At 43.0% G+C, this 14435-nt stretch overlaps 1 protein-coding gene across 4 annotated transcripts in view; it reads right to left on the reverse strand.

Annotated features, from left to right (window-relative positions):
* SLC4A4 (solute carrier family 4 member 4) overlaps positions 1-1422 on the reverse strand; it is a 242172-nt gene extending 240750 nt beyond the window's left edge. For all 4 annotated transcript variants that reach the window (XM_075929409.1, XM_025178447.2, XM_075929408.1 and 1 more), the window contains exon 1: positions 1404-1422. The gene's annotated coding sequence lies outside the window, so the exon portion shown is untranslated. The remainder of the gene's footprint in view (positions 1-1403) is intronic.
* Between the last annotated feature and the right edge of the window lie 13013 nt (positions 1423-14435).

Here is a 14435-nt window from a genome sequence, read left to right on the forward strand (position 1 = left end):
CCCCTCTCACACTCCAGATCCCTTAATCCAAGACCAAAGCCTGCACCTCAACCCTCTGCCCCAGCCTGATGAAAGTGAGTGAGGATGGGCAAGAGGGAGGTGGAGCCAAGGGTATTTATATTTGAGGTAGACCCTGGATTGCACTTAAATTCAAAAAGTGATCTCATGCTTAAAAAGGCTGGAGACCACTGGTATAATATGACCAAACAGGAAACACACCCACCACTCATTGCTAACATTCCACAGTTACAATGGTGAAGGTTTTCAGCTGTGATTGTGGTCTGTACCAGCATGATCAGAGATCTGCCAATATCATGAGAAAACTTGAGTTAAGGGTTCTCATCTTACAGGCTGTGATCCACTTCAGCGTATACAATAACCCTAACAGCCACTGTACCACTGAAAATACACAGCCTAACTACTATCTCAACAAAAAGGGGGGGGGGGGGGGAGAATCACAGGAACATGTTTAAAGCAAGAAACACCAATCCAGTTGGTTAGTCCTCAATAATATTCATCAGAAAATTTCTTCAGTGGTGATGAAGCAGTCACCTATTTCCAGCATGGCAATGCTAATATGGTAACATAACACAAAACATTTGACTGTACCAGGAGCCTTGTGTGGCAAGACTACAATGTGTGCAAAGCCTCATGTAGAATAACTAAGGCTTTTGATTTTAGGTAAACACCCAATATAATACCCCCAGTACAAAAAAGTTACATTGGTGTTTAGCCAATAAATGCTGGAAAAAATGTCAAATGGTTACTCGGTGTTGACTTCAGCCCTTTCCCTATACAGTTTGTTTATACAGGAGGGCTACATCTAGACTGGCATGATTTTCCAGAAATGCTTTTAATAGAAAAGTTTTCTGTTAAAAGCATTTTCGGAACAGAACGTCTAGATTGGCACGGACGCTTTTCCACAAAAGCACTTTTTGCAGAAAAGCGCGTCTACAATGGCACAGACCATTTTCGCGATCGGGGCTTTTTTGCGCAAAACAAATCTGAGCTGTCTACACTGGCCCTTTTGCGCAAAAGGGACTTTTGCCTGAATCAGAGCAGCATAGTATTTCCGCAAAAAGCACTGATTTCTTACAGTAGGAAGTCAGTGCCTTTGCAGAAATTCAAGCGGCCAGTGTAGACAGCTGGCAAGTTTTTCTGGAAAAGCGGCTGATTTTCCGGAAAAACTGGCCTGTCTAGACACAGCTGAGATGTCACTGTTCCCAGGCTTATATACATAGGGCAGTAATATGGACTTCAGGGGAGTGATTTCTAAAGTGCACTAATGTGCTACACATTCATTGGTCGGTATAGGCCTTACTGGGGTGCACTAAAGGTACTGTAGTAGATTTTAATGTAGTACTAAAGAATGGAAACGGGAAAGGATAAAAATGTTCACCAACCTTCCCAAATTCTCCCCCTCACTCGCTGAGATGGGGTTCTTCTGCGGAGATTCACTGTCCAGGCGGAGGTGAAGCAATTTCCAGGAGGCTGCAGTAGCAAAGACTGATTCTCCAGCAAAGTAAGGAAATAGGAAGGCAGCAGCAAACATTTTAACCGGGATGATGACCAGGAGGCTAAAGATGCCACGTGGTACAAAACCCCGCTCCATCAGCAAAGCATGGGATCTTCACATGGCATCTGCTTTCTTCAGCCCTGCATCTCCGAAATTGCTCAGCAGCACGCTCTCCTCCTGTAGCCCTTGTGAACTCTGCACAAAGGGAAACTGAATGGTAAGCAGTAAAACCAAAAAGGCAGCTGTAGTCAGTTGCAGGGGGATCCACAGGACTTGTGGGGTTTAAGGAGAGGCTGCAGCAACTTTCATGCAGAATTCCCAGCCCTTCTTGGTGCTGCCTGTCCACTCTATCATTCCTCCAGCCTCAGGTGATAGAATACCATCTAAAAAGAGAGACAGAGGTCAGAGAAATCACTTAATACATTGCTGGAAGATGCTCAGACCCGGACCTGTGGGGACAACGGTGGAGTAAAAATCTAATAATTCTGAGGATACAAATCTGAACTATATTTTCACTGTGTCTCTAGGTCCATATTTGGCCCTTCGCTTCATCCTCTGAGCTAATTCAATTTTGCTTGCTTTTTCATTGACAGATTGTGAGCTATATGCTTCATCTGAACTAGCAAGAGGATCTGTGTCCCTTCAAAACACTGACTGGATGACTCAAAATACTTTACTTTTATTACAATTATAAAAAACTGAGAAGTTCAGTATTGCTTAAAACAAACACAAATAATCACAATTCAAAAATAGCTTTAGCCAAGACAGACCCATGTTGCATATGTACAGGATATCCCATACATAAGGAACTGCACTTTTTGTGGTTTTACTTGCTAACTCTATTTCAACTCCAGACCTATCATTCTTAAGATTCAACTTTACTTCTACATCATCAGTGCTTGAGACCCTGAAAAGAAGTGTAAAGAAGCTCCCAGATTTTGAGAGAGAGAGAGAGAGAGAGAGAGAGAGAGAGAGTGTGTGTATGTGTGTATATACACGCCTGTGCCTGCTGTTTTTTCTTGATTTGTCTGCTCACAGTGCCCCCTGTGGGCCGTTGCTCTCATGAGGCAAGTCTTTGTTGACTCGGCCCTTTGGTGTGTCACAAGCAATCCGTATGTGAAAACAAAACAAACCCCTTCTAGGGTACATGCTGTTAATGTCCTCACTAACATCATGCAGTTCTCTCCTTTCATAGTGACAGCACCCATCCACTGACATTATCTCTGTTTCCCTCCCTGGCTCAGTCCTCAATCAGCCCATCCCACAGGGCCCCGCACAGTACCCTCAGTTGGAGTTTGGCTACTCCAGAAAGTTTCCTACTCTGGGACGGAGCAGCACCCCATCCTGCCTGCAGACTCTCTGCCTTCACTTGACTCTTCAGTAACCTCTGCTCTCCCACTGAGCCATCTTCTTGAACTCAGTTCCTTGAGCCCAGCTCTTCAGCAGAGACCGTCTCTGTTCACGCCCCTTCTGGTAGTAAGAGTTCCAGGGTACACCCAATCCCTGGGTATGTCTACACAGCAACGTTATTTCGAAATAGCTTAGTCCACGTCTACGCAGCAGGCAATTATTTCAAAACAATGTCGAAATCCTGTCAAGCTGGAGGACTTCTTACTCCGACTCCTCTAATTCTCATTGTACGAGGAGTAAGGGAAGTCAGAGGAAGAGTGCTCTAAGTGCTGTGTAGACACTCCCAATTTCGAAATAAGCTAATTGATGTAGCTCAATTTGCGTAGCTTATTTCAAGTTAAGCCCTGCTGTGTAGACGCACCCCCTGAGGTCATATAAACTTCCCTAGTGGCTACTGGGGAAGTGAACCTAGGCTGGCCACCCACTATTTTGGGTCCAGATTCAGGGACCTCTAAGCAATGACCATGTGCCACACCCCTTTAGTTAAATATATTTCCCTGGCTCACTTCCCAGCAGCTGTCCTCGTTTTACTTAAACTCAGCAACCAGCCAGGTGCACCTTCCTCACTCCCCCAATCTTTGCCCGCTCTGTCTGGCCTTACAGCTAGTGAGGAGTACTGTCCTTACTCCTCTGACACCAGCCAGCAAACAACTCATGCTGACCCGACAGTTCCTTTTATGTGAGTCTGCTGACTGCTTCCCTGTAGCCTCTTTATGATTGGCTGTTCCTCACACAGCCTCTAGGCAGCTTGGAGGACCCACTTCTACTGCTCTTTTCTGGGGGCAGTAAGACTGCAAGGCCTCCAGTAAGGGGGGTCCCAGGCCTAATGCATCCAGTCAGAAGAGGCCACTTCTTTTACTTATTCAAAGTATCTCTGATGCTTCTTGCCCTTCAAACAAGTAGCATAGGTGTCAAATACTCCTTCCCAATCACATTCACAGCCAGGAGTAAAGCATCTCATGGAGATCCACAGAGGTGCCCGTTACTTAGATATGTTAGTGGAAAAAATTAATTGCCTCAAAACAATCCTATTTTTCCACCCATGTGATTATAACTTGAAATACTATAATTTTAAATCTAGACATTCATTTAGCCTAAGAATTGATTTTGCATTATCATGCACCATATAACTCAATTTTTAAAATACTGTTCCTACACATCAGAATCTAAAGCTCCCCCCCCCAAAAAAAATCTTTTCCAGAAGTCCCTATGACAAGAGCCACTACAAAACCCTTCAGCCAAGTCTGAAGAAAAGCAGTCATTATTACCGATACAGTAGGGAATTTGATGAATAATCTGGATTTGCCCTGACATCTGTCACAGGGACTTTGATTATTGTGAAATATTGTACATATTAATTATTCATATTTTCATAGTGCTTAGAGATTCCAACCAAGACTGGTGCTCCATTGTACCAGGCACTATGCATACACATTGGGAGAGACAGCCCCAACCAGCTTACTGTCTCAGCAGACAAAAGGTGGGAGAGGAAACACGGGGATAGGTGAAATTGCTTGTCCAAAAAAATCACAGAGCAGATCAGTGGCAGAGTAAGGCAAATACCCCTGGTTTCCTAAGTGCCAGTTTGGTGCCAGATCCACTAGGCCATACTGTTTTCTATAGTTTCAGAGGGATAGCCGTGTTAGTCTGTAACTGGAAAAATTTAAAAAACAATGAATAGTCTTTAAGGTGCTGCAAGACTAACAAAACCTGTAGATGGTATCATGAGCTTTCGTGGGTACAACCCACGTCTTCAAATGTTTTCTATAAGTTACTCTACCACCAACGGACATTCATGTACTGACATTCACATACTTTACCATCACATATGGCATATCTGAATTAGTGACCTATTTATGGAGCAATGTATAGCCGTCATGTAAAAATAATCCAATTCCTCATCAGTGCTCAACTTTATGACTGAAGAAACAAAATGGAAACAATTACGTCTGATTTGCACAATGTGTTCTATACATGCAGATTTTGGTACAAATGATAGCTTAGAACTGAACTCTAAAATTAATTTTCCTTGATGAGCTATTTTTCTATTGCATTCAGTGTATCTGGGAGCCTTCTTCATTGAGGGTCCAATCCTGCCAACTTTCTGCTGGTGGAGCTGTCATTGTATTTATTGAAAGTATTCCTTGCCAATGCTTTACCATATTAAGGTCTTAATTCTGCAAACCATTTAAGTACATGATTAAGTCCCACTGACTTCATCATATGTTTAAATGTTTTGGTGAATGGGGATGCAAGTTAAGCATGTGATTTGTTAGAACCCAGGCCTAAGACTGCACTTCTCACTAAGGCAAAACTCCCACTTACGGCAGTGGAAATTTAGCTTAAGTAGATACAATAGGGACAGGATTAATTTCCATGGGTGCAGTACATGATACAGGGATTTTATTTCTTTGTATCCAGTGCACAAATCTCCAGATGAATTTTTCCATTGCACCTAGATATTGCAGTCAATATAGACCTCTGAAAAGGACCTCTGTGAGGTGTTCCAGTTTCTCATGAATATTTGTATTGTCTGCTTTTGCTATAGCCTACAAGAATCAGAAATTTAAATATCCCTTTAACCTCCTGCCTACATTTCTGAAGGGAGGTCTAAGCAGAACAGTATTTCTTAGTAACCTGCTTCCAAGATAATGTTTTATTAAGGGCATAATGTGATTAAAATTATTTGCTTTCAAGACTAGATTAGCGGTCCCGTATATTCTACTAGTCCAGTGTGTTTTGGCTCACTGCGAACACCATTCAATATAAAGTGTAACTGAAGCCCTTTTTAAGCACCCTGTTTCAAGAGCCTACTGTTGAACATCTGCAGACTCCCTGAGAAACGTGATCCCATTCCCAGGGAAGTGAATGGCAAAGTTCCCATTGACTTCCGTGGTACAAGATCAAGTCCTCGGTGTCCAACGGCTCTGACCGTTACAGGAGCTAAAAGCCTATGCTGCTTTGCTAATGCAGACACATTTAGCTATAAGCTGGTGTACTTTGTAGCCCAGGGTATATAGTGTGCACCATTTTAAGAAGAAACTGCCCCATGAGCACTTTGATAGCCATATATCCTAGAGCAGTCTCTTCATTCATATCACCTGAGGGGATTACTATGGAGAGTACAAGCCATGATTTAGGTCAGCCACTTCGATGGCTGGTCATCTTCCACATTTTAATTGAACATTAAGGTTTAAGGTTAAGTACTCAGGAGACAGGTAATACCCTGAAGTGAAGAAGAATGTTTTTCATATTAAATCAACAAGAGCTTGTATTTAACAATTAAATTATCCTATCATAACCAGAGCCTGCTGTAAACTTCAGCATGGCATGGTCTGAGTCCAGGATCCCACCTTATAAAAGGAGAAGGAGCAACACATTCTTACAGAACGGTACCAGCTAATCCACACACAAGAGTCACATTACTATCCAGAAGAACGTCTCAATATGGAGGTTTCAGCAAGTAGCTACTACCTGGCTTATTTACATGGTTGGGTAGGAAGGAAGGCCCAAAACTTATGGGAGATGCATCCAAAAAACACCCCTTTTCTGCTGACATATGAGGTGGCATTACATCAAAGGTTGAGAATCACGACTTAATTACATCATCATGCGCTGTTTTTCAAATACAAGATAACCTTACACATCTGCAACTTTAGGTACACATGGCTCTGTGTGTGTCAGAGAAAGTGAGCCCAAGAAAGTAATTTAGATGAAATAACTTCAGGGATGAAGTAACAGATTTCTTACAGGAAGTGTCCTATTGCACCCCCCACCCTGGGCAGGGGTCATGGCAGGAGGGTTGGAAGACTGTGATACAATAGTACATATAAAAAAATAAGTGTGGGATGGAGTGGGGGCCTCAGGGCAGAAGTCAGGGGGAGCTCAGGGTTGGGAAATGCGGGGGTGCAGGAGTCAGAGCAAGGGGTTGGGAGGTGTGGGGGACTCAGGGCAGGGGGTGGAGGGTGCAGGAGTCATGCCAGTGGTTAGTGGGAGCTCAGGGCAGGGTATTGGGGTGTGTGGGGAACTTACATCTGGGAGTTCAGCCACTGCACTGCCCAGCTACCTGATCCCTGGAGCAGTGGAGACCATGCTGCCCAGCTGACCAGGCACTGGGGCTCAAGCATCCAGAATCCCACCCCCCACCCCGCAGCAAGCCTGTCTTTTACTGATGTGCCATATCAGGGCACACTGGTTTACTTTCACCTTTGAATATTTATGATAAATAAAGCAAGAACTCCTGCCAGAGTACTCTGACAGGTGAGCCCTACAAAGATGTAGGAAACACTTTTTGATTTTATAGAACATTATTTAAGAAATAATGTGTCGTCATGAAATTAGACATAGGTGCATCTGGGCCCAGAGTTCAGGCTGTGTGTACAACCTTATTCTCTGATATTTTCTGGCTTTTAAGTGTTTTTACTGTGCAATTTTAATGTTCTTTTAACCGGACCTTTTAAAGGGATTCAGACAAAAATAAACTTCAGACCTACCCTCCACCCAAACTTCTTGTCTCTTGCAAGGTAAGGACTCAATAAAGGACTCCTGCAGAGCACAGTCTCAAAAACTTAAGTGTGTGTGTGTATAAACTTAAAGGATGCACTTTGCTTACGCATTTTGCTTAAGAGCCATTGGAGTCAATGAGACACGAGTGCTTGCTTTGCTGAATCAGAGACTGCCTGATGCAGGATCACAGAGGCCCACTCTTCATATAGAGCCTTAGTCAAGACGCACTGAAATCAATGGAAAGTTTCTCATTAATTTCACAATGGGCTTTGAGTCCAATTCTCACAGTCCAGCAGGGAACATACTCCATCAACACAACCTTTCATTAAATGTTAAGTACATGGATAGAGTTAGCAATGTACATATGGTGCACCCAACCTTCATTCAGAATGCTGTGCTGTTCATACTAGTGCTATTTTTAGTAAGAGTGCTGCTTCTATGTCTGAAATGCAATTTATGAAAAAGTTCATTCTCAATCACCAGTTTTCAGTGCAATGCTCTAGTCACTGCTTTTCTGAGGGTGAACCATGACCTATTTGAATTTCTGATTAACAGCAATTGTTCAAAATCATGTCAGGGAGTGGGGTTTATGTAATTAAAAAAAAAAACAATTTTTCATCTCCTTTTACCCCTAAAATAGCTGGTCCCTTCTTGCTCAGAATTCCAGAAATTCAGCCCTAATTTCTTTTCAAAGCTAGAAAGGTATTTTTGTCCAACAGGTGAAAGTTTCAGGTATCTACGAAGGCATTAGAAAGGAAATGCTCAGGCAAACTTAGCTACGGCTCTTTTTAGTTGTCCATCTATTATCATTTTTGTGACTTTGATCTATTGCCTCGTGTTTATTCCAGAGCATTTGAAAATTTAAGCTTTAAGGCTGGGATAACCAAAGGCACATGACGGAGTTAGTTCTATATTGTGCTACTGTTTTCTACTTCTTTTGAAAAGCAAATCAATGCAACGAATGTGAAGATAGTAATAGTTGAACTGGACCACTCAAGAGCCTGGCAATAGTCACTCTCTATTGACTGTTCAGTAACACATTGTGAGAGGAGGTGGTGGCCTTATTTCAGTTGCAAGCAGAGAAACAGTCACATCGCCAAACCCCACTCAGTAGCAGTCTCAGAAGAGGCAGAATGACTGAATGAAGAATGAATTACTCACTTATATAGAAATGGTCTTTTCAGGATAGGAAGAAGGCCTCATTGGCAGAGGGGTCTTGGAAAGTTGGATTGCTACTGACTCTTGGCACCCCTGTTCAGGGTTGAAGTTGAGGACTTTAATGCAAAGGACTAGCATCTTGAGCAGCTTTCATACCCTCTAAACTGACTTTAAATGGTAACCCCCCATCCATTCAGAATACAGACCGCCCCAATGAAGGGCTCTGTTTTTTCTGTCGTTTATCCGGTGTGAATGGCTCAGTAGTGCAGGGCTCTCAATGCTGAACATTTTGAAAAATATCAGACAGAGGTATTCATCTACTTCTGCATATGCTGCAATAACTAGGGATAACAGATGATTTCACAGAGGCACCCTATCCACAAGTCTCAGTTGTTGACTGTCTGTTGGGGATTTAAACCAGAACCATTTATTGTTATGGATATTATGTTCTAAGTCAAGAAATAACCTAAATAAGAGCCTGCAAGTCATCACCTAAAACACTTAAGTGAAGAGCGATTGTTTCAACTTGCCTCATGTGCAGTAATAAATACTATTTGCTATTAAACAACAAATCAGAGAAGGGAGCGTTGATAAAAGATGCAATGTCATCATATAGGTATGAAAGGAGTGTACTGAAACTTAAGCCGTTGCCTGTGTAAATGTTGGCCTGCTATCCCCCTGCAGATCACTGCAGACTGGTATTCTGACCCTATGTTGAAATAAAGCTGTAGTTTTTGTCTTTCCATCCTACAGCAGTTGTCCGTTTTGTTCAGTTTATGATGTAGCCTGTAGACCTGGTTAGTGGTTTGAGATATCCTTACAAACATCTTCATATTTATTAATGCAAGGGAGTGAGTATCATATTCTATATGTTAGGAATAAAAAAATCTTCTCTCCTATTGCTTTTGTAAGGGGATTAAACTCCCCTTTTGGAAACACTGCACCTGAGAGCATGGAATGGTGCAAAAATTGCACTTTGACCTCCTTGTAGAATTTCATAGTGTGGGAAAAAAAAGCTAAGGGATTGTAAACTCTTCACGTTAGGGACGGTGTCAGTACTAATTGTAAAATTCAAGTAGGGCATAACAACTTACCTTATAATTCAGTAGTTACTGGTACTTGAAAAAATGCTTCCTACTTCCCTGCCATGGCTAGAAACTTGTTCAATAAAGAGAAGGCCATATGATGATTAGCCAAGTTATAGCCAGGTTGGTCCCAGGATATTAGAGACAAGATATTGAGCAAATATCTTCTATCGGAACTTAAAACTGCTCTGTGGAGCTTGCAATCTTGTCTTTCACTAACCAAAGTTGGTCCAGTAAAAGATACACCTCTCTGCTTGGTCTCTAATTTTATTATTACTATTTCTGAAGTCCTGCTTCTGCAGCTTTGGAACCCACTACTGGAATGTGCCATATAATATGCCATCGGGGGCACTAGAGAATTTACCCCCCTATCAATAATTTCATCATCTACCATTCTGTTACATTATCAACTGTAAAAAGTACATGGACAGAATTAGAATGAAAGTCAGTGAGTGGCATGAGCCCAAGGTAAAATACAGAAAGACACTGAATGAAGAACATCACTTTTTGTGGGCTTGCTGAAGCACCACAGCCACTTATGCATAAAGTAATCAGTTTGTATACTGTACGTTTTATCCCACTGCCACAACGCCGGAAGAAAGGGAGCCAAACCAGACGTAGGTTATAGAGCCAAAAACCTAGGGCTTTGCTAAAGTGTTTTTATTTCTATGCCCAAACAGCACCAGAGGATGGGACACAAACACACACATCTTCCACCCACAGCTATCATGGTACTGAAACAACAGATACCACACTGCTAATGAACATGAGTGGGGAGTCTTAGGAAAGGGAAAAGCAAAAGGACTTTAACCTCAGCCTGCTCTCAAAATCAAACCTTCATAGGCTTTTATACAGCATCTAGTACAATGAGTCCTTGATGCTGACTTGGTCCTCGGGTCACCATTTCATTACAATATGAAGGATAAAGAATAGTATTTTATTAGCGAAGTAGCTACTACAGTGCAGCAACTAAGGGGAGTTTCCAAAACTCTTCCCTGGCTAAAATACTGAAATCCAGTCCACCACATGTATGATCCCGGTGGCATTGAGAACCAGTCCACCAGCTTCACTGGTATTTTTGGGTACATCTACACTTACTCCCTAGTTCAAGCTAGGGATGCAAATGTAGGTGACCGAAATTGCTAATGAAGCAGGGATTTAAATATCCCGTACTTCATTAGCATAATCTCGCCCGTGTGTTACTCCGCTCAACAGCTGATTCGAACCTGGAAGTGCGCTCCGGGACCCGGTAGTTCAAATCAAACCCCTTGGTTCGAACTAACGTTACTCCTCAAAAGGAGTCGCGTTACTCAAAAGGAGTCACGTTAGTTCGAACCAAGGGGTTTGATTTGAACTACCACGTCCCGGAGCGCACTTCCTGGTTCGAATCAGCTGTTGAGCGGAGTAACGCGCGGGTGAGATTATGCTAATGAAGCGTGGGATATTTAAATCCCCGCTTCATTAGCAATTTCGGTCACCTACATTTGCATCCCTAGCTCGAACTAGGGAGCAAGTGTAGATGTACCCTTATAGAAAAAGCCTTTATTGGGATACCCTAAATCAACGGCATTTGGGAAATCACTCTTTTGCCTCCCTGGCCAAGGAATCCTGTCACGAAGTAGATGGAGACAGACCGCTGATATTTTCTTAGCCAGAGACCATTTCCTTCCCTGACTTCAAAACAGATACAAAATTTATGACATGATGCCAAGTCCCCATATCCCAGAAAGATGACGCAATCTTGACTTCTGATGTACCAGTATTCCCTTCTTAAATGTGCTTTTTACATGTTGTACAAGGTAGCCCATGTTTCAGCTACATGACTCAAATTTGGCAGCTTCCAAACCAGCAAAATCCCAGATCCGAAATAATAAGGGTCCTCAAAGGATGTATTTTATCTAAAATCACTGATCGCTTTTTTTTTTTCTTCAAACATCTCATCAGAACACTTAGAGATGCTAAAGGCGGTGACAGCAGGAACTTTGGAACATATCACATGGCATTGTGATAAGGTCTCCCCCCTTTGGAATGCCACCTCTCAAGTAATTAGCTTTGCAGAGAAGTAGATAACTCCAGCACTAACCCCACAGGGCTGACTAGGGAGTTGTATGCAGCCCTTAGTACACAACATAAAACTCTGCTGTAATAACTACTGCATACTACATAACAAACCATTTACAGAGGAATTGGCTAGGGTATTAGCATACACTTTTGATAAACACTGTTTGAGTCTTAGGTCTGCCACAAAGAAAGTTTGTGGAGCCTTGGCTACAGGGTAAGTGACATACAAATAGCTATGTCTGATCAGACCAGTGATTCTCCTAATCTCTTGTCTAGACAGGCCTATACCAAATATTGAAAAGAAAGGTGCAAAACTCCCATCACAGACAGTTACCCAATAACATGCCCATGGGGAAGTTTCTTCCTTAACCCATTAACCCTCTGGGGTTAACTAAAGGCCTGAAGTATGAGAGTTCACATCCCTTATAAACAATATCTTAGCTGAATTTAACAAAATATTAATTTAAATGTTACACCTTTTTTCCATCCAGTGCAGTTTTGCCTCTTGTAGTAGTAACACAGGCTCTATTATGCATTGTGTACAAAAGTATTTCTTTTGTTTGACTTCAGATGAATTGCCTCTTAATATCACTTGGTGCCCTCTTCTGGTCTTATGAGAAAAGGTAAATGGGTGCATCTAAGCTAAAGTTTTATATACATTTACTATTCTATTTACTTCAGCTGCTTTCTCAACTCAGTATCTTTTTATGTTGTATATAATTTACAGCTGTGCACTTTTTTTGCAAAGAGTTTAAACCTACAATTGACTTATATGTTCTGGATCACTATTGATGTGTTGCCCTGATGAATATTATCTGTTCTGAAAGAGTAATCACTCCTCTTTCCTCCCTTCCCCCCTTCCCGCACGCCTTCTTGGCTTTTTTATACAAACATGCTCTAAATAAAACATTTAAAGGGGACACCGTCAGACAAAACTGACGTAACACTGTACATTTTGTATAAATAAGCGTTTGAAGATCTAAAGCTTAAAAAAATGTTTGGTTTTGTTTGTTTTAAAAATAGTCTTTCCATTGGAATTAAAAGCATTCCCCGATGTGTCCACAATCCAAAGACCATTGCCAAATCCTGCCAGCACAGGAAAATCTCAGGAGCCAAGCTGGGTAGAAAAGAGGTACAAATGAAAAGTGAAAAACTGACAATCTAGTTTCATTGTCCAAGTTGAGACACATGGAAAAAGGAAGCATGTCATAAGCAGCACAGAGAGGGGAAGGAGTTCACTGAATTACTTCATTTAGAACCATGTAAGGTGCTATTACCAAAGGGCCACACACACTCCTCCTGCAGAAAGGGGGCAAGGAAGCCAGGAATCTGGGAGGTTCACCTTGCCTTTTGTCCTGGCACTTCAGCCTCCAGGACCCTGTGATCTGCACTCTAAGGACAACAACATGCCACTGAATGCTGCCTCGTCCCATCCAAGGCAGCAAGTTCCAGACACGCTGATGTGAACTCCCTCCTCTCGCTATCCAGAGGCATAAAACAGAAGTGAACACGGCTTATTGCATATCTAAACAGCTACAAGCTAGGCTGAGAGGAGAGTGTGGCCTTGGAAGGCTGCTGCTCTGAATCCTGCATACTGCCCCCAGCCCAACAGAGCTATGGCAAAGCAGCTTCCATAAATGTGGGGAAAAGGACTATGCAGTTCAAGCTGGATAACAGGCTCACGAATTCACCCCAAGTTAGAAGAGAGAACCAGTTAAGATCAGCAGAGAAAGGACCATGCTGTGTGTAAAGGGGAAAAAGCCAACTCCAGCAGAAGACCAGGATCCCATGCTAGGGAGCTAACCATGGAGAGGCAGCAGCAGGAGATACCACACGGGGGGGGGGGCTCAACATAATAGCAGCTTGCTCCACAAATGATCCAAGTCGAGACAAGGAAGTTGGCAGCTGGGGAGAGGTGGGAAAAAACTCAGTGCCTATGTGGTGAACCTGGAAAGCCAACCAGTGGGGTTTATGGGGAAAAATGGCTTGGATGGACACAGTGGGAGTTTATCAAGCCGGAATCCCCTCACATGTCGGCAGCCAGAGAACCTCAGAGTCTAAAACCATGGCCCACTGGGGTTCTACGTATGGCCCACGAGACATTTTGTTTACTGTTGGCTGGGCACAGGATTGCCAGATTCTGCCGCTCTCCGTCTGCATAGTTTTTTTTCCCCTACTGAAATGACATGCACTTAAAGCAAGGGCACGTAAAGCGAGGTGCATGCTGACTGCACACTTCAACTGTGAGAACCAGGCGCTCCCTCTGCCTCCAATCAAATTGTTGCTACAGTTTAATCGGCAAACCCCACCAATTCTAGGTACGCCTGTGCAGTTAGCAAAACTACCCTGTCCCCGGATGGTTAAGACAGTCTTGCTGCCCATTGAGATGAAGGAGGGCCACTCTTGCGGGCTCATTAGCCTAGGCTGCCCATTGTTGTGCTAAAACCTTCCCCCATCCTCCCCTGAAACACGCTGGCTTTCCTAATGGGGATGTGAAATCTCGTTTAATAGTTAACCAGTTAAATGTTAAGCTTAACCAGCTAACTGATTAAATGGGGGTGGGCAGCTGGGCTGGAGCGGGCCCCCTCCCCTGCTGCAGGCAAGGACTGCTCCCACCTAGCTGCTTCCGTTAACATCCCTACTTCCTTCCCAGAACTGCAATCTCTAGGCACCATTGGCAACCAAGTTCCAAGGGACTG

This window comes from Pelodiscus sinensis, chromosome 5 (assembly GCF_049634645.1).
Source record: "Pelodiscus sinensis isolate JC-2024 chromosome 5, ASM4963464v1, whole genome shotgun sequence".
In the NCBI taxonomy this organism is placed as follows: Eukaryota; Metazoa; Chordata; order Testudines; family Trionychidae; genus Pelodiscus; species Pelodiscus sinensis.